Source organism: Chlorocebus sabaeus, chromosome 29 (genome assembly GCF_047675955.1).
Source record: "Chlorocebus sabaeus isolate Y175 chromosome 29, mChlSab1.0.hap1, whole genome shotgun sequence".
In the NCBI taxonomy this organism is placed as follows: Eukaryota; Metazoa; Chordata; class Mammalia; order Primates; family Cercopithecidae; genus Chlorocebus; species Chlorocebus sabaeus.
This window is the reverse complement of record NC_132932.1, coordinates 23,605,688-23,624,403: the sequence shown is the minus strand read 5'-3', so window position 1 is coordinate 23,624,403 and position 18,716 is coordinate 23,605,688. Positions and strand designations below refer to the sequence as shown.

General features: G+C 40.3%; 1 pseudogene; it reads right to left on the bottom strand.

Moving 5' to 3' along the window:
- Positions 1 to 18,716, bottom strand: part of LOC103231494 (elongation factor-like GTPase 1) — a 52,216-nt pseudogene that overhangs the window by 12,639 nt on the left and 20,861 nt on the right.

Sequence of the window (18,716 nt, the reverse complement as noted above, 5' to 3'; positions counted from 1 at the left end):
CCACACCTCACAGGGTGGAGTACACCCCTGAGAGGAAGCTTCCAAAGCAAGAATCAGACAGGTACACTCGCTGTTCAGAAATATTCTATCTTCTGCAGCCTCTGCTGCTGATACCCAGGCAAAGAGGGTCTGGAGTGGACCTCAAGCAATCTCCAACAGACCTACAGCCGAGGGTCCTGACTGTTAGAAGGAAAACTATCAAACAGGAAGGACACCTACACCAAAAACCCATCAATACATCACCATCATCAAAGACCAGAGGCAGATAAAACCACAAAGATGGGGAAAAAGCAGGGCAGAAAAGCTGGAAATTCAAAAAATAAGAGCACATCTCCCCCGGCAAAGGAGCGCAGCTAATCGCCAGCAACGGATCAAAGCTGGACGGAGAATGACTTTGACGAGATGAGAGAAGAAGGCGTCAGTCCATCAAACTTCTCAGAGCTAAAGGAGGAATTACGTACCCAGCGCAAAGAAACTAAAAATCTTGAAAAAAAAGTGGAAGAATTGATAGCTAGAGTAATTAATGCAGAGTAGGACATAAAAGAAATGAAAGAGATGAAAACCATGACACGAGAAATACGTGACAAATGCACAAGCTTCAGTAACTGACTCGATCAACTGGAAGAAAGAGTATCAGTGATTGAGGATCAAATGAATGAAATGAAGCAAGAAGAGAAACCAAAAGAAAAAAGAAGAAAAAGAAATGAACAAAGCCTGCAAGAAGTATGGGATTATGTAAAAAGACCAAATCTACGTCTGATTGGGGTGCCTGAAAGTGAGGGGGAAAATGGAACCAAGTTGGAAAACACTCTTCAGGATATCATCCAGGAGAACTTCCCCAACCTAGTAGGGCAGGCCAACATTCAAATCCAGGAAATACAGAAAACGCCACAAAGATACTCCTTGAGAAGAGCAACTCCAAGACACATAATTGCCAGATTCACCAAAGTTGAAATGAAGGAAAAAATCTTAAGGGCAGCCAGAGAGAAAGGTCGGGTTACCCACAAAGGGAAGCCCATCAGACTAACAGCAGATCTCTCGGCAGAAACTCTTCAAGCCAGAAGAGAGTGGGGGCCAATATTCAACATTCTTAAAGAAAAGAATTTTCAACCCAGAATTTCATATCCAGCCAAACTAAGTTTCATAAGTGAAGGAGAAATAAAATCCTTTACAGATAAGCAAATGCTTAGAGATTTTGTCACCACCAGGCCTGCCTTACAAGAGACCCTGAAGGAAGGACTAAACATGGAAAGGAACAACCAGTACAGCCATTGCAAAAACATGCCAAAATGTAAAGACCATCGAGGCTAGGAAGAAACTGCATCCACTAACGAGCAAAATAACCAGTTAATATCATAATGGCAGGATCAAGTTCACACATAACAATCTTAACCTTAAATGTAAATGGACTAAATGCTCCAATTAAAAGACACAGACTGGCAAACTGGATAAAGAGGCAAGAACCATCAGTTTGCTGTATTCAGGAGACCCATCTCACATGCAGAGACATACATAGGCTCAAAATAAAGGGATGGAGGAAGATTTACCAAGCAAATGGAGAACAAAAAAAAGCAGGGGTTGCAATCCTAGTCTCTGATAAAACAGACTTTAAACCATCAAAGATCAAAAGAGACAAAGAAGGCCATTACATAATGGTAAAGGGATCAATTCAACAGGAAGAGCTAACTATCCTAAATATATATGCACCCAATACAGGAGCACCCAGATTTATAAAGCAAGTCCTTAGAGACTTACAAAGAGGCTTAGACTCCCATACAATAATAATGGGAGACTTCAACACTCCACTGTGAACATTAGACAGATGAACATTAGACAGATGAATGAGACAGAAAGTTAACAAGGATATCCAGGAATTGAACTCATCTCTGCAGCAAGCAGACCTAATAGACAGCTATAGAACTCTCCACCCCAAATCAACAGAATATACATTCTTCTCAGCACCACATCGCACTTATTCCAAAATTGATCACATAATTGGAAGTAAAGCACTCCTCAGCAAATGTACAAGAACAGAAATTATAACAAACTGTCTCTCAGACCACAGTGCAATCAAACTAGAACTCAGGACTAAGAAACTCAATCAAAACCGCTCAACTACATGGAAACTGAACAACCTGCTCCTGAATAACTACTGAGTATATAACGAAATGAAGGCAGAAATAAAGATGTTCTTTGAAACCAATGAGAACAAAGATACAACATACCAGAATCTCTGGGACACATTTAAAGCAGTGTGTACAGGGAAATTTACAGCACTAAATGCCCACAAGAGAAAGCAGGAAAGATCTAAAATTGACACTCTAACATCACAATTAAAAGAACTAGAGAAGCAAGAGCAAACACATTCAAAAGCTAGCAGAAGGCAAGAAATAACTAAGATCAGAGCAGAACTGAAGGAGATAGAGACACAAAAAACCCTTCAAAAAATCAATGAATCCAGGAGTTGGTTTTTTGGAAAGATCAACAAAATTGACAGACCACTAGCAAGACTAATAAAGAAGAAAAGAGAGAAGAATCAAATCGACGCAATAAAAAATGATAAAGGGGATATCACCACTGACCCCACAGAAATACAAACTACCATCAGGGAATACTATAAACACCTCTACACAAATAAACTAGAAAATCTAGAAGAAATGGATAATTTCCTGGACACTTACACTCTTCCAAGACTAAAGAAGGAAGAAGTTGAATCCCTGAGTAGACGAATAGCAGGCTCTGAAATGGAGGCAATAATTAATAGCCTACCAACCAAAAAAAGTCCAGGACCAGATGGATTCACAGCTGAATTCTACCAGAGGTATAAGGAGGAGCTGGTACCATTCCTTCTGAAACTATTCCAATCAATAGAAAAAGAGGGAATCCTCCCTAACTCATATTATGAGGCCAACATCATCCTGATACCAAAACCTGGCAGAGACACAACAAAAAAAGGGAATTTTAGACCAATATCCCTGATGAACATCGATGCAAAAATCCTCAATAAAATACTGGCAAACCGGATCCAGTAGCACATCAAAAAGCTTATCCACCATGATCAAGTGGGCTTCATCCCTGGGATGGAAGGCTGGTTCAACATTCGCAAATCAATTAACATAATCCAGCATATAAACAGAACCAAAGACAAGAACCACATCATTATCTCAATTGATGCAGAAAAGGCTTTTGACAAAATTCAACCCCTTCATGCTAAAAATGCTCAATAAATTTGGTATTGATGGAATGTACCTCAAAATCATAAGAGCTATTTATGACAAACCCACAGCCAATATCATACTGAATGGACAAAAACTGGAAAAATTCCCTTTGAAAACTGGCACAAGACAGGGATGCCCTCTCTCACCACTCTTATTCAACATAGTGTTGGAAGTTCTGGCTAGGGCAATCAGGCAAGAGAAAGAAATCAAGGGCATTCAGTTAGGAAAAGAAGAAGTCAAATTGTCCCTCTTTGCAGATGACATGATTGTATATTCAGAAAACCCCATTGTCTCAGCCCAAAATCTCCTTAAGCTGATAAGCAACTTCAGCAAAGTCTCAGGATACAAAATTAATGTGCAAAAATCACAAGCATTCTTATACACCAGTAACAGAGAGAGAGCCAAACAGAGAGCCAAATCATGAATGAACTTCACTCACAATCGCTTCAAAGAGAATAAAATACCTAGGAATCCAACTTACAAGGGATTGTAAAGGACCTCTTCAAGGAGAACTACAAACCACTGCTCAGTGAAATAAAAGAGGACATAAACAAATGGAAGAACATACCATGCTCATGGATAGGAAGAATCAATATCGTGAAAATGGCCATACTGCCCAAAGTTATTTATAGATTCAATGCCATCCCCATCAAGCTACCAATGAGTTTCTTCACAGAATTGGAAAAAACTGCTTTAAAGTTCATATGGAACCAAAACAGAGCCCGCATCTCCAAGACAATCCTAAGTCAAAAGAACAAAGCTGGAGGCATCACGCTACCTGACTTCAAACTATACTACAAGGCTACAGTAACCAAAACAGCATGGTACTGGTACCAAAACAGAGATATAGACCAATGGAACAGAACAGAGTCCTCAGAAATAATACCACACATCTACAGCCATCTGATCTTTGACAAACCTGAGAGAAACAAGAAATGGGGAAAGGATTCCCTATTTAATAAATGGTGCTGGGATAATTGGCTAGCCATAAGTAGAAAGCTGAAACTGGATCCTTTCCTTACTCCTTATACGAAAATTAATTCAAGATGGATTAGAGACTTAAATGTTAGACCTAATACCATAAAAATCCTAGAAGAAAACCTAGGTAGTACCATTCAGGACATAGGCATGGGCAAAGACTTCATGTCTAAAACACCAAAAGCAACGGCAGCAAAAGCCAAAATTGACAAATGGGATCTCATTAAACTAAAGAGCTTCTGCACAGCAAAAGAAACTACCATCAGAGTGAACAGGCAACCTACAGAATGGGAGAAAATTTTTGCAATCTACTCATCTGACAAAGGGCTAATATCCAGAACCTACAAAGAACTCAAACAAATTTACAAGAAAAAAACAAACAACCCCATCAAAAAGTGGGCAAAGGATATGAACAGACATTTCTCAAAAGAAGACATTCATACAGCCAACAGACACATGAAAAAATGCTCATCATCACTGGCCATCAGAGAAATACAAATCAAAACCACAATGAGATACCATCTCACACCAGTTAGAATGGCGATCATTCAAAAGTCAGGAAACAACAGGTGCTGGAGAGGATGTGGAGAAATAGGAACACTTTTACACTGTTGGTGGGATTGTAAACTAGTTCAACTATTATGGAAAACAGTATGGCGATTCCTCAAAGATCTAGAACTAGATGTACCATATGACCCAGCCATCGCACTACTGGGTATATACCCGAAGGATTATAAATCATGCTGCTATAAAGACACATGCACACGTATGTTTATTGCGGCACTATTCACAATAGCAAAGACTTGGAATCAACCCAAATGTCCATCAGTGACAGACTGGATTAAGAAAATGTGGCACATACACACCATGGAATACTATGCAGCCATAAAAAAGGATGAGTTCGTGTCCTTTGTAGGGACATGGATGCAGCTGGAAACCATCATTCTCAGCAAACTGTTGCAAGAACAGAAAACCAAATACCACATGTTCTCACTCACAGGTGGGAATTGAACAATGAGTTCACTTTGACACAGGAAGGGGAGCATCACACAGGGGGTCCTATTGTGGGGAGGGGGGAGGGGGGAGGGATAGCATTAGGAGATAAACCTAATGTAAATGACAAGTTAATCGGTGCAGCACACCAACCTGGCACATGTATACATATGTAACAAACCTGCACATTATGCACATGTACCCTAGAACTTAAAGTATAATAATAATAATAATAGTAATAATAATAATAAATACATATGCCAACCAAGTAAGTTAAAACTTGTTTCCCTATGTACCACTGAGATCATTGCCAACACTTCACACTTGAATCAAAACTGCTCAAGGCAGTGAGAATCATTAACGGTTTTTGAGCAAGAGACATATCTTCATAGCTGAGTCTTATAAAGATCACTCTAAAGGAAGAATGGCAAGTGGATCGGTGGAACTAAAGATGGGGCAGGAGAACCAGCTAGGAAGTTGCTGCAACAATATCCACAAGAGATGATCAGAATCTAAACTAGTGGGGCAAGCAGCAGAGACAGAAGGAGGGGAACTCACATATAAAACAGGAAATGTAGATAGACAGATTCCCCAAGACTCTGGAACTTGAGAAATATCCCTCTCCTACACCCACCACACCCGGGCACACATAATACACACGGGGAAGCAGAGATACTCATACATTTGTAATCTCTACTGAGGTAGACAGAATTAGATGAGACAAGGCAGGCTTAGATTAGAACTCACCTGACATGTTCAACAAAAGTTAACTGTTGCTACTACTACTAGCACTATTCTTCAAACTTACATCACTTCAATTCAATATCCCAGAGCTGCTTTCAACAGCTTTCTCCTACAGAGGTATCACAAAAGGATACATTACTGTACATATTGTATGTTACCCTGAGGGTCGGCTTGATATGAATTCTGTGTTGAGGAGGAAAAGCATTATCCGTGCCCCCACTACCCACAGCCCAACGACATCCCACCAAATATATACCATATTCCTAGCCCAGCCCAACTGTCCCACTTCCCTTACCTTGGTTTATTCTGAGGCAAGGCCTTAGTATCAACTGCAAACATTTTGGAAACAAATATGATAACTGGAGTAGTGTCCTCACTTCCACATTTCATAAAAGCTAAACAAATAGGAAGTAAAAATGTCACTATTTTTCCCATTACTAAAAGAACAGATTTTCTGGAAAACAAAATGTTTAGAACATGGCATCATCCAAATATATCAGAAGTCCACAACTTTTTCCAACTATGATAAAATTTTTAATTAGAAAAAGGTAAGATTGCCAGGAAAGAATAGCAGAGCAAGGTCAAACAGAGTTGACAGAAATAAGGAAAGAAAAGCAAACAAATTTGACGGGGTGAGAGACCTCATATGAAAGCTAAAGCTATGCAATGAGGTTAACCACCTATTATAAGCACTCATACATTTTTCACTGTCAAGTACAGAAAAGATAGAATTGAGGAATGTTACCAAAGGCCAACAATCAACAAGGTAGCTTGTTAACAAGATACATAAAAATCAATAGTTTTTCCAATCCCCCACAATAACAAGTTAGAAAATAAAATGGACAACAATACTGTATTATCATATTAACAAATTGTTAGAAATAAATTAGGATTCAATAGTATTAAAATGCCAGTTATCCCTAAATACATAAATTTTAACACAATTTCATATTAACATATGAACATTTTCCTTAACCCATATTGGAGGTAAAAAAAATTGATTAATGAATTTTTTTAAAACAACTCCATCACCTCACATTAAAATAATTTGTATACAAAGAATTCAATAGTAAAATTTAAAGAAGAAAAAAGAAAGCCACAGGAAGTAAGAATGAAACATGTATCAGAAGACTTGCCAGTGGAAGCTTTAAATGAGGAACAGAATGACATGCCCTGACTTATATCTTAAGAGGATCACTCTGTTTTGTCTACAATATTGAGAAAACACTAACCAGAATCAAGAAGCAGGGATACTAGTTGTTTTGTTGTTGTTGTTGTTGTTGCTGTTTGTTTGTTTGTTTGTTTTTTGAGTTGGAATCTCACTCTGTCACCCAGGCTGGAGTGCAGTGGCATGATCTCAGCTCACTGCCACCTCCCCCTCCCAGGTTCAAGCAATTCTCCTGCCTCAGCCCCCTGAGTAGCTGGGACTACAAGCACGTACCACAACACCCAGCTAATTTTTGTATTTTTAGTAGAGACGGGGTTTCATCATGTTGGCCAGGATGGTCTCGAGCTCTTGACCTCATGATCAACCCGCCTCAGCCTCCCAAAGTGCTGGGATTACAGGCGTGCGCCACTGTGCCCAGCCCGGCCAGGATACTAGTTGTTAAACAATTAAAATAACCAGGTGAGAGATGGTGGTTTCTTGGCTCAGGGAGGCAGAAGTGAAAACATTGGGAAATAGTTGAGTTCTGTATTTAAAAGGAAGAATAAACAGGATTTGCTGATGGACTGGATGTTGGAGCATGAGATAAATACAAGGGCCACAGATGACTCCAAGGTTTTTGGACTGAGTAAATGAAAAGATTGAGGTGCCCCTAACTGAGATGGAAATGACTAGGTGAGCAGACTTGGGGATAAGATAAAAAGCCCAGTTTGGGATATGTTCAGTTGAGATGCTTCTTAGACAACACAGTGTAGAGGGAGTTCTAGATATCAGTCCAGAGTCCAGAAAACAGACATGCTCTGAAGATACACAATTGTGTGAATTATGAGTATGTAGTTGTCATTTAAAGTCTTGAGACTGGATGAGATTATCAGAAGAGGGGGCGGAGCAAGATGGCCGAATAGGAACAGCTCCAGTCTCCAACTCCCAGCGCGAGCAACACAGAAGACCGGTGATTTCTGCATTTTCAACTGAGGTACTGGGTTCATCTCACTGGGGAGTGCCAGACGATCGGTGCTGGTCAGCTGCTGCAGCCCGACCAGCGAGAGCTGAAGCAGGGCGAGGCATTGCCTCACCTGGAAAGTGCAAGGGGGAAGGGAATCCCTTTTCCTAGCCAGGGGAACTGAGACACACAACACCTGGAAAATCGGGTAACTCCCACCCCAATACTGCGCTTTAAGCAAACAGGCACACCAGGAGTTCATATCCCACACCTGGCCGGGAAGGTCCCACACCCACGGAGCCTCCCTCATTGCTAGCACAGCAGTCTGGGATCTACCGGCAAGGCAGCAGCAAGGCTGGGGGAAGGGCGCCCGCCATTGCTGAGGCTTAAGTAGGTAAACAGGCCGGGCGCGGTGGCTCAAGCCTGTAATCCCAGCACTTTGGGAGGCCGAGACGGGCGGATCACACGGTCAGAAGATCGAGACCATCCTGGCTAACACGGTGAAACCCCGTCTCTACTAAAATACAAAAAATATTAGCCGGGCGAGGTGGCGGGCGCCTGTACTCCCAGCTACTCGGGAGGCTGAGGCAGGAGAATGGTGTGAACCCGGGAGCCGGAGCTTGCAGTGAGCTGAGATCCGGCCACTGCACTGCAGCCTGGGCGACAGAGCAAGACTCCGTCTCAAAAAAAAAAAAAAAAAAAAAAAAAAAAAAAAAAGTAGGTAAACAAAGCTGCTGGGAAGCTCGAACTGGGTGGAGCTCACAGCAGCTCAAGGAAACCTGCCTGTCTCTGTAGACTCCACCTCTGGGGACAGGGCACAGTAAACAATAACAACAGAAAGCTCTGCAGACGCAAATGACTCTGTCTGACAGCTTTGAAGAGAGCAGTGGATCTCCCAACACGGAGGTTGAGATCTGAGAAGGGACAGACTACCTGCTCAAGTGGGTCCCTGACCCCTGAGTAGCCTCACTGGGAGACATCCCCCACTAGGGGCAGTCTGACACTCCACACCTCACAGGGTGGAGTACACCCCTGAGAGGAAGCTTCCAAAGCAAGAATCAGACAGGTACACTCACTGTTCAGAAATATTCTATCTTCTGCAGCCTCTGCTGCTGATACCCAGGCAAACAGGGTCTGGAGTGGACCTCAAGCATCTCCAACAGACCTACAGCTGAGGGTCCTGACTGTTAGAAGGAAAACTATCAAACAGGAAGGACACCTACACCAAAACCCCATCAGTACATCACCATCATCAAAGACCAGAGGCAGATAAAACCACAAAGATGGGAAAAAAGCAGGGCAGAAAAGCTGGTAATTCAAAAAATAAGAGCGCATCTCCCCCGGCAAAGGAGCGCAGCTCATCGCCAGCAACGGATCAAAGCTGGACGGAGAATGACTTCGACGAGATGAGAGAAGAAGGCTTCAGTCCATCAAATTTCTCAGAGCTAAAGGAGGAATTACGTACCCAGCGCAAAGAAACTAAAAATCTTGAAAAAAAAAAAAGTGGAAGAATTGATGGCTAGAGTAATTAATGCAGAGAAGCTCATAAACGAAATGAAAGAGACGAAAACCATGACACGAGAAATACGTGACAAATGCACAAGCTTCAGTAACCGACTCGATCAACTGGAAGAAAGAATGTCAGCGATTGAGGATCAAATGAATGAAATGAAGCGAGAAGAGAAACCAAAAGAAAAAAGAAGAAAAAGAAATGAACAAAGCCTGCAAGAAGTATGGGATTATGTAAAAAGACCAAATCTACGTCTGATTGGGGTGCCTGAAAGTGAGGGGGAAAATGGAACCAAGTTGGAAAACACTCTTCAGGATATCATCCAGGAGAACTTCCCCAACCTAGTAGGGCAGGCCAACATTCAGATCCAGGAAATACAGAGAATGCCACAAAGATACTCCTCGAGAAGAGCAACTCCAAGACACATAATTGCCAGATTCACCAAAGTTGAAATGAAGGAAAAAATCTTAAGGGCAGCCAGAGAGACAGGTCGGGTTACCCACAAAGGGAAGCCCATCAGACTAACAGCAGATCTCTCGGCAGAAACTCTTCAAGCCAGAAGAGAGTGGGGGCCAATATTCAACATTCTTAAAGAAAAGAATTTTCAACCCAGAATTTCATATCCAGCCAAACTAAGTTTCATAAGTGAAGGAGAAATAAAATCCTTTACAGATAAGCAAATGCTTAGAGATTTTGTCACCACTAGGCCTGCCTTACAAGAGACCCTGAAGGAAGCACTAAACATGGAAAGGAACAACCGGTACCAGCCATTGCAAAAACATGCCAAAATGTAAAGACCATCAAGGCTAGGAAGAAACTGCATCAACTAACGAGCAAAATAACCAGTTAATATCATAATGGCAGGATCAAGTTCACACATAACAATCTTAACCTTAAATGTAAATGGACTAAATGCTCCAATTAAAAGACACAGACTGGCAAACTGGATAAAGAGGCAAGACCCATCAGTATGCTGTATTCAGGAGACCCATCTCACATGCAGAGACATACATAGGCTCAAAATAAAGGGATGGAGGAAGATTTACCAAGCAAATGGAGAACAAAAAAAAGCGGGGGTTGCAATACTAGTCTCTGATAAAACAGACTTTAAACCATCAAAGATCAAAAGAGACAAAGAAGGCCATTACATAATGGTAAAGGGATCAATTCAACAGGAAGAGCTAACTATCCTAAATATATATGCACCCAATACAGGAGCACCCAGATTCATAAAGCAAGTCCTTAGAGACTTACAAAGAGACTTAGACTCCCATACAATAATAATGGGAGACTTCAACACTCCACTGTCAACATTAAACAGATCAACGAGACAGAAAGTTAACAAGGATATCCAGGAATTGAACTCATCTCTGCAGCAAGCAGACCTAATAGACATCTATAGAACTCTCCACCCCAAATCAACAGAATATACATTCTTCTCAGCACCACATCGTACTTACTCCAAAATTGACCACGTAATTGGAAGTAAAGCACTCCTCAGCAAATGTACAAGAACAGAAATTATAACAAACTGTCTCTCAGACCACAGTGCAATCAAACTAGAACTCAGGACTAAGAAACTCAATCAAAACCGCTCAACTACATGGAAACTGAACAACCTGCTCCTGAATGACTACTGGGTATATAACGAAATGAAGGCAGAAATAAAGATGTTCTTTGAAACCAATGAGAACAAAGATACAACATACCAGAATCTCTGGGACACATTTAAAGCAGTGTGTACAGGGAAATTTACAGCACTAAATGCCCACAAGAGAAAGCAGGAAAGATCTAAAATTGACACTCTAACATCGCAATTAAAAGAACTAGAGAAGCAAGAGCAAACACATTCGAAAGCTAGCAGAAGGCAAGAAATAACTAAGATCAGAGCAGAACTGAAGGAGATAGAGACACAAAAAACCCTCCAAAAAATCAATGAATCCAGGAGTTGGTTTTTTGAAAAGATCAACAAAATTGACAGACCACTAGCAAGACTAATAAAGAAGAAAAGAGAGAAGAATCAAATCGACGCAATTAAAAATGATAAAGGGGATATCACCACCGACCCCACAGAAATACAAACTACCATCAGAGAATACTATAAACACCTCTACGCAAGTAAACTGGGAAATCTAGAAGAAATGGATAATTTCCTGGACACTTACACTCTTCCAAGACTAAACCAGGAAGAAGTTGAATCCCTGAATAGACCAATAGCAGGCTCTGAAATTGAGGCAATAGTTAATAGCCTACCAACCAAAAAAAGTCCAGGACCAGATGGATTCACAGCTGAATTCTACCAGAGGTACAAGGAGGAGCTGGTACCATTCCTTCTGAAACTATTCCAATCAATAGAAAAAGAGGGAATCCTCCCTAACTCATTTTATGAGGCCAACATCATCCTGATACCAAAGCCTGGCAGAGACACAACAAAAAAAGAGAATTTTAGACCAATATCCCTGATGAACATCGATGCAAAAATCCTCAATAAAATACTGGCAAACCAGATTCAGCAACACATCAAAAAGCTTATCCACCATGATCAAGTGGGCTTCATCCCTGGGGTGCAAGGCTGGTTCAACATACCCAAATCAATAAACATAATCCAGCATATAAACAGAACCAAAGACAAGAACCACATCATTATCTCAATAGATGCAGAAAAGGCTTTTGACAAAATTCAACAGCCCTTCATGCTAAAAACGCTCAATAAATTCGGTATTGATGGAACGTACCTCAAAATAATAAGAGCTATTTATGACAAACCCACAGCCAATATCATACTGAATGGACAAAAACTGGAAAAATTCCCTTTGAAAACTGGCACAAGACAGGGATGCCCTCTCTCACCACTCCTATTCAACATAGTGTTGGAAGTTCTGGCTAGGGCAATCAGGCAAGGGAAAGAAATCAAGGGCATTCAGTTAGGAAAAGAAGAAGTCAAATTGTCCCTGTTTGCAGATGACATGATTGTATATTTAGAAAACCCCATTGTCTCAGCCCAAAATCTCCTTAAGCTGATAAGCAACTTCAGCAAAGTCTCAGGATACAAAATTAATGTGCAAAAATCACAAGCATTCTTATACACCAGTAACAGACAAACAGAGAGCCAAATCAGGAATGAACTTCCATTCACAATTGCTTCAAAGAGAATAAAATACCTAGGAATCCAACTTCCAAGGGATGTAAAGGACCTCTTCAAGGAGAACTACAAACCACTGCTCAGTGAAATCAAAGAGGACACAAACAAATGGAAGAACATACCATGCTCATGGATAGGAAGAATCAATATCGTGAAAATGGCCATACTGCCCAAGGTAATTTATAGATTCAATGCCATCCCCATCAAGCTACCAATGAGCTTCTTCACAGAATTGGAAAAAACTGCTTTAAAGTTCATATGGAACCAAAAAAGAGCCCGCATCTCCAAGACAATCCTAAGTCAAAAGAACAAAGCTGGAGGCATCACGCTACCTGACTTCAAACTATACTACAAGGCTACAGTAACCAAAACAACATGGTACTGGTACCAAAACAGAGATATAGACCAATGGAACAGAACAGAGTCCTCAGAAATAATACCACACATCTACAGCCATCTGATCTTTGACAAACCTGAGAGAAACAAGAAATGGGGAAAGGATTCCCTATTTAATAAATGGTGCTGGGAAAATTGGCTAGCCATAAGTAGAAAGCTGAAACTGGATCCTTTCCTTACTCCTTATACGAAAATTAATTCAAGATGGATTAGAGACTTAAATGTTAGACCTAATACCATAAAAACCCTAGAAGAAAACCTAGGTAGTACCATTCAGGACATAGGCATGGGCAAAGACTTCATGTCTAAAACACCAAAAGCAACGGCAGCAAAAGCCAAAATTGACAAATGGGATCTCATTAAACTAAAGAGCTTCTGCACAGCAAAAGAAACTACCATCAGAGTGAACAGGCAACCTACAGAATGGGAGAAAATTTTTGCAATCTACTCATCTGACAAAGGGCTAATATCCAGAACCTACAAAGAACTCAAACAAATTTACAAGAAAAAAACAAACAACCCCATCAAAAAGTGGGCATAGGATATGAACAGACATTTCTCAAAAGAAGACATTCATACAGCCAACAGACACATGAAAAAATGCTCATCATCACTGGCCATCAGAGAAATGCAAATCAAAACCACAATGAGATACCATCTCACACCAGTTAGAATGGCGATCATTCAAAAGTCAGGAAACAACAGGTGCTGGAGAGGATGTGGAGAAATAGGAACACTTTTACACTGTTGGTGGGATTGTAAACTAGTTCAACCATTATGGAAAACAGTATGGCGATTCCTCAAGGATCTAGAACTAGATGTACCATATGACCCAGCCATCCCATTACTGGGTATATACCCAAAGGATTATAAATTATGCTGCTATAAAGACACATGCACACGTATGTTTATTGCAGCACTATTCACAATAGCAAAGACTTGGAATCAACCCAAATGTCCATCAGTGACAGATTGGATTAGGAAAATGTGGCACATATACACCATGGAATACTATGCAGCCATAAAAAAGGATGAGTTTGTGTCCTTTGTAGGGACATGGATGCAGCTGGAAACCATCATTCTTAGCAAACTATCACAAGAACAGAAAACCAAACACCACATGTTCTCACTCATAGGTGGGAACTGAACAATGAGATCACTTGGACTCGGGGAGGGGAACATCACACACCGGGGCCTATCATGGGGAGGGGGGAGGGGGGAGGGATTGCATTGGGAGTTATACCTGATGTAAATGACGAGTTGATGGGTGCAGCACACCAACATGGCACAAGTATACATATGTAACAAACCTGCATGTTGTGCACATGTACCCTACAACTTAAAGTATAATAATAATAAATAAATTTTTTTAAAAAATCATAAACTGAAAGATTAAAAAAAAAAAGAGATTATCAGAAGTGGGACTGCAGGTAAAATAGATGAGGATCAAAGACTTGAACCTTACTTGGGGCACCCCAAAGTTAAAAAGCCAGGGAGATGGGGAGGAATCACAAAAAGAGATTATTAAGGATAAGCAGCCAGGGAGACACAAAGAAAAGCAGAAGCAAGGGAATGGAAGCAATGGAAGCCTAGAAGTCAAGGGAAGAAAGTGCTTCAAGGAGGAGGAGTGATCACCTGTGTCAAATGCCAGTGACAGACCTAGTCCTATGAAGACTGAAAACTGGCCATTAGATTTAATGAACCAAAAGTCGAAGTGATGCCAAGAACAACAGTGTAGTGGTTTGGGGGCACGGTTACAAAAGCAATAGAACTGGAGGAAAAGAATTAGAGAAAAGAAAATTCGTAGAGACAAATTTCATGGAACCTACAAAGTCCAGAATGGGAGCTTCTTTTCTCATGAGGAGCATGTGCACAGGAAGTCGCTGGTCTCTCATCCTATTGGCTGAGCAAAATGGCTGTAACAAGAAAACCTTTGGGGTGGGGGTGGGAGGCAAAACTGGTGAAATGGTCATTTGTGAAACTGTTCATCTGTGGAAGTGGACATTTGGCAAATTGGCCATTTAGCAAACTAACATTCAGCAAATTGGCCTAGAGCAGCCTGGATGGAGGACAGTCAATGACATGGTATATTCCAACAGGTCCATCTTTCCTTACCTGCTTTCAGTGCTTGAGTTTCTGGTGGAAGAGAGTCAAAAGTTTGTGATCCTGTACACATCAATCTCTCCACTCTCTCGGCTGTAATATCAAGGGGACTAGGAAGTTTCTGACACACCATCGCTGAAGTCTGTTGTTAAGGACTCAAAACCTTGAGCCAGTGCCTCCCACCAAGGCGAAGATTCACTGTATGCTCTAAATATTGAGGTAACAAAGTCTGTCCATACAGAAAATGCATGTGTTATATGGCAACACTGCTTTATGCATCACATCTCAAAACATGCACACAATTTCAGGGAGTTCACAAACTCCTAAAAGGCCAAAAAGGATCCTCATGACAGATACTTTAACACTGAAGCCCATGGAACAAATGAGAACAGAGCTTAGCAGGTTGGCTACTGGTGACCTTGAAACAGTTATCTAACACAAACATCTAAATCATCTACTTATATTTAAATCTTAGTGTAAACATTTTTATTTTTACAGATTACTAAATAAACACAAAAAGATTGTCTTTCTAAAGAAGTTCATTAGTAATGTTAAAACAAATTAGTATTAGTGTATTAATTATTAAAGTATCAAACACAGTTTCACGGTAGAACACTAAATAAGCAGAGAAGACTTATTTTGGATTGAATGTTATTTCCAGAGAATTTCCTGGTTGCCATAACGCATTGTCTCTTCTTGCTTTATCCAAACTATTTCATTAAAAACCTGTAGAATAAAGAATACCAAGAACAGCATGGGATATGGGTAGTCACTGACTGCAAATGGCATTGATTTGAACTTTAGGGTCTGAATGTCGTGCCTCTCGGGCTCCAATTTTTCATCCTAAAGAAGTCCCTATTTTATCAATTTTGTCTTTGTCCCTATAGTAAACACAAGATTGGAGGGTGAAAATGTCATATGCACATATAAACAGGCAGTGGGGAAAAGGAACCCAACATTATTTGGCATATTTTTACCCTAATGTGTTACTTTTTAAAAAAAAGCTAAAAATGACTGAAGGGAATCCTGCCACAGAAACAGCCTCCTCAACCTCTACTCTTACACTTTCCAGTGAATCCTTCTTTAAGACTTCCCAGGAAGTACTTCTCCCCAACCTCCTCAAGCAGACTATATCAAGTGGTAAAGCAGTCTTACAAATAAGTGCTAACAAGTTATTATTCCACTTCAGCAATAACTTAGAAAATGAATGCACTAAAGCAAACTTATATCAGAAAAGTTATTTCCCAACTTCCCCATTAATGATCCTAGCTATCAAGCACCTTTTCTACTTTAATAACTATTTTTTAAACCTGGGTTTGCATGCACGAAGGTCCAATGTTTCTTTCTATCCCTTTATCTCTTCACCTCAGCACTCTATAAAATATTGCTGTCCTGTCCCTCCAATATCACCCTTTAGCTGAGTTACATAGACTTCTTTAAATTGCTTCCAAGCCCTGTAATCAACTCATCTGTGGAAGCTCTGTCCACTTTCTCAGTCCATCTCAGCTTTCTGAAGTACCACTCATCAAACTGGAAAGTGAGACAAATTATACTGCCTAAAGATGCCTAAAGGTAAACAATGTTACAAGACTCTTACTTTTCATTCTCAGCAAACTATGGCAAGAACAGAAAACCAAATACCACATGTTCTCACTCACAGGTGGGAATTGAATAATGAGATCACTTTGACACAGGAAGGGGAGCATCACACACGGGGTCCTATTGTGGGGAGGGGGTAGGGGGAGGGATAGCATTAGGAGATATACCTATTGTAAATGACAAGTTAATGGGTGCAGCACACCAACATGGCACATGTATACATATGTAACAAACGTGCACGTTGTGCACATGTATCCTAGAACTTAAAGTATAATAAAAATAAATAATTAAATAAAGCTCCAAGAAAAGTATCCTTTGAGGGTATATGACAGAATTCCTACACCACCTCTATCTACAGAAGAAGGGGTTTCAGGGAGCATCCACCTCTCCTGATCTACACTGCACGATGACCAGCATGCAGTGAGAAAATGCTTCAACTGAGACTAGGACAGTGTGAATCATACAGGGATGTCTAGAAGAGACATCTCTTTATGGTGACAGAGACAAATAAATGCACGGCACAAAATGTGTGTCTTCAGGTGCCCAAGATCTAAGATTTTTGGTCTTCTAAAAAAAAAAAAAAGAAAAGAAAGAAAAGAAAAAGCAGTTCTTTGCTCACTACACTTAAAGGAACTAAGAACTCTATATGAACAATACCTGTATATGAGAGTTGTAAGCCTTTCCCAATTATACACAGTAAAAATGTCCCTCATGAACTGAGCTGCATAAATTAAAGCTGAATTACATTTATTAAAGATATTACATGATAGATTTTTGTAGGGCAAGAACATGACCAACAGTCAAAAAGGATATACACCGCATTACCTGATCACCCTTCATGATCTTTTTAGCCTTCATATTTATATAGTAATCTCCCCACAAGGTTTTCATAAGAACTTCCTTTTTGATGGCAATTTTTTGACTGTAGATTCTGGCAAAGTGCTCAATTCTGAAAGAAGACCAAATGTTCACATTATTAATAACAATGAAAAGCATAGGTAACATTTGAACATTTCTGTGACAGGTACTGTTCAAACTTCTTTACACGTGTATTACTAAACTTAATCCACTATCCTACAGAATTTCCCCATTTTACAGAAAAGGGTAATGAAGCACAGAGATATCACACAGGGAAGAAGTGAGGTGGGGATTTAAAACCAAGCGGTCTGGTTCCAAAGCCCATGTTCGGGTCTATACTAATTGGTAATACATGCTATAGCTTTGTTTCTTAATTTTACACATGTAAAGCAAAATAAAACTACGGAAAAGAAAATGCAAGCTCCAGTTGCTTGTCACAACTATGCCAACAATGAAGCTTTATTTCAGCTACTCACTGCTATAAGTGACAGTTGCTTACAAATGAGAGAAACTCTTGAGCCACAACCTGCCAAAACAAGGTTTTTATTATCCTAGATTAATGGTAAACATATACACACTGACTTAACTCTCATCAGCCCACAGAGAAACCAGTTACCACCATGGTCTACAGTCAGAGGAGGACAGTCAGCAACAACTAAGGGTGCTATATATAGCATCTACATCATCTGGATAAAGCACCCAAGAAATACCTTTTCTTTACAGAACAATATAATTTAATCTAAGATTTGAGATGAGAATTTTCAGAGTACCAGCATCTTAAAAGATGCTGCTCAGGAAAAAAAAAAAACAAGAAAGGGATATCCCCAGTTCTTTTCCACACCATACTGAAAGCCCAACCTAATGCAATCACACAAGAAAAGGAAATAAAAAGTATACTAATTAGAAAAGAAGAAATAAAACTATCTTTGTTCACAGGTGACTCTTTAATCACTCCTCCACAAATGAAGACAATGTGAAAGGCTGCCAACCACTAGTAGAGTTCCTATGCCTCAAAAAGAAAGCAGGCTCTGCCTTGCTGCCTATCTGTGGATCGCTAAAAAGAGTCA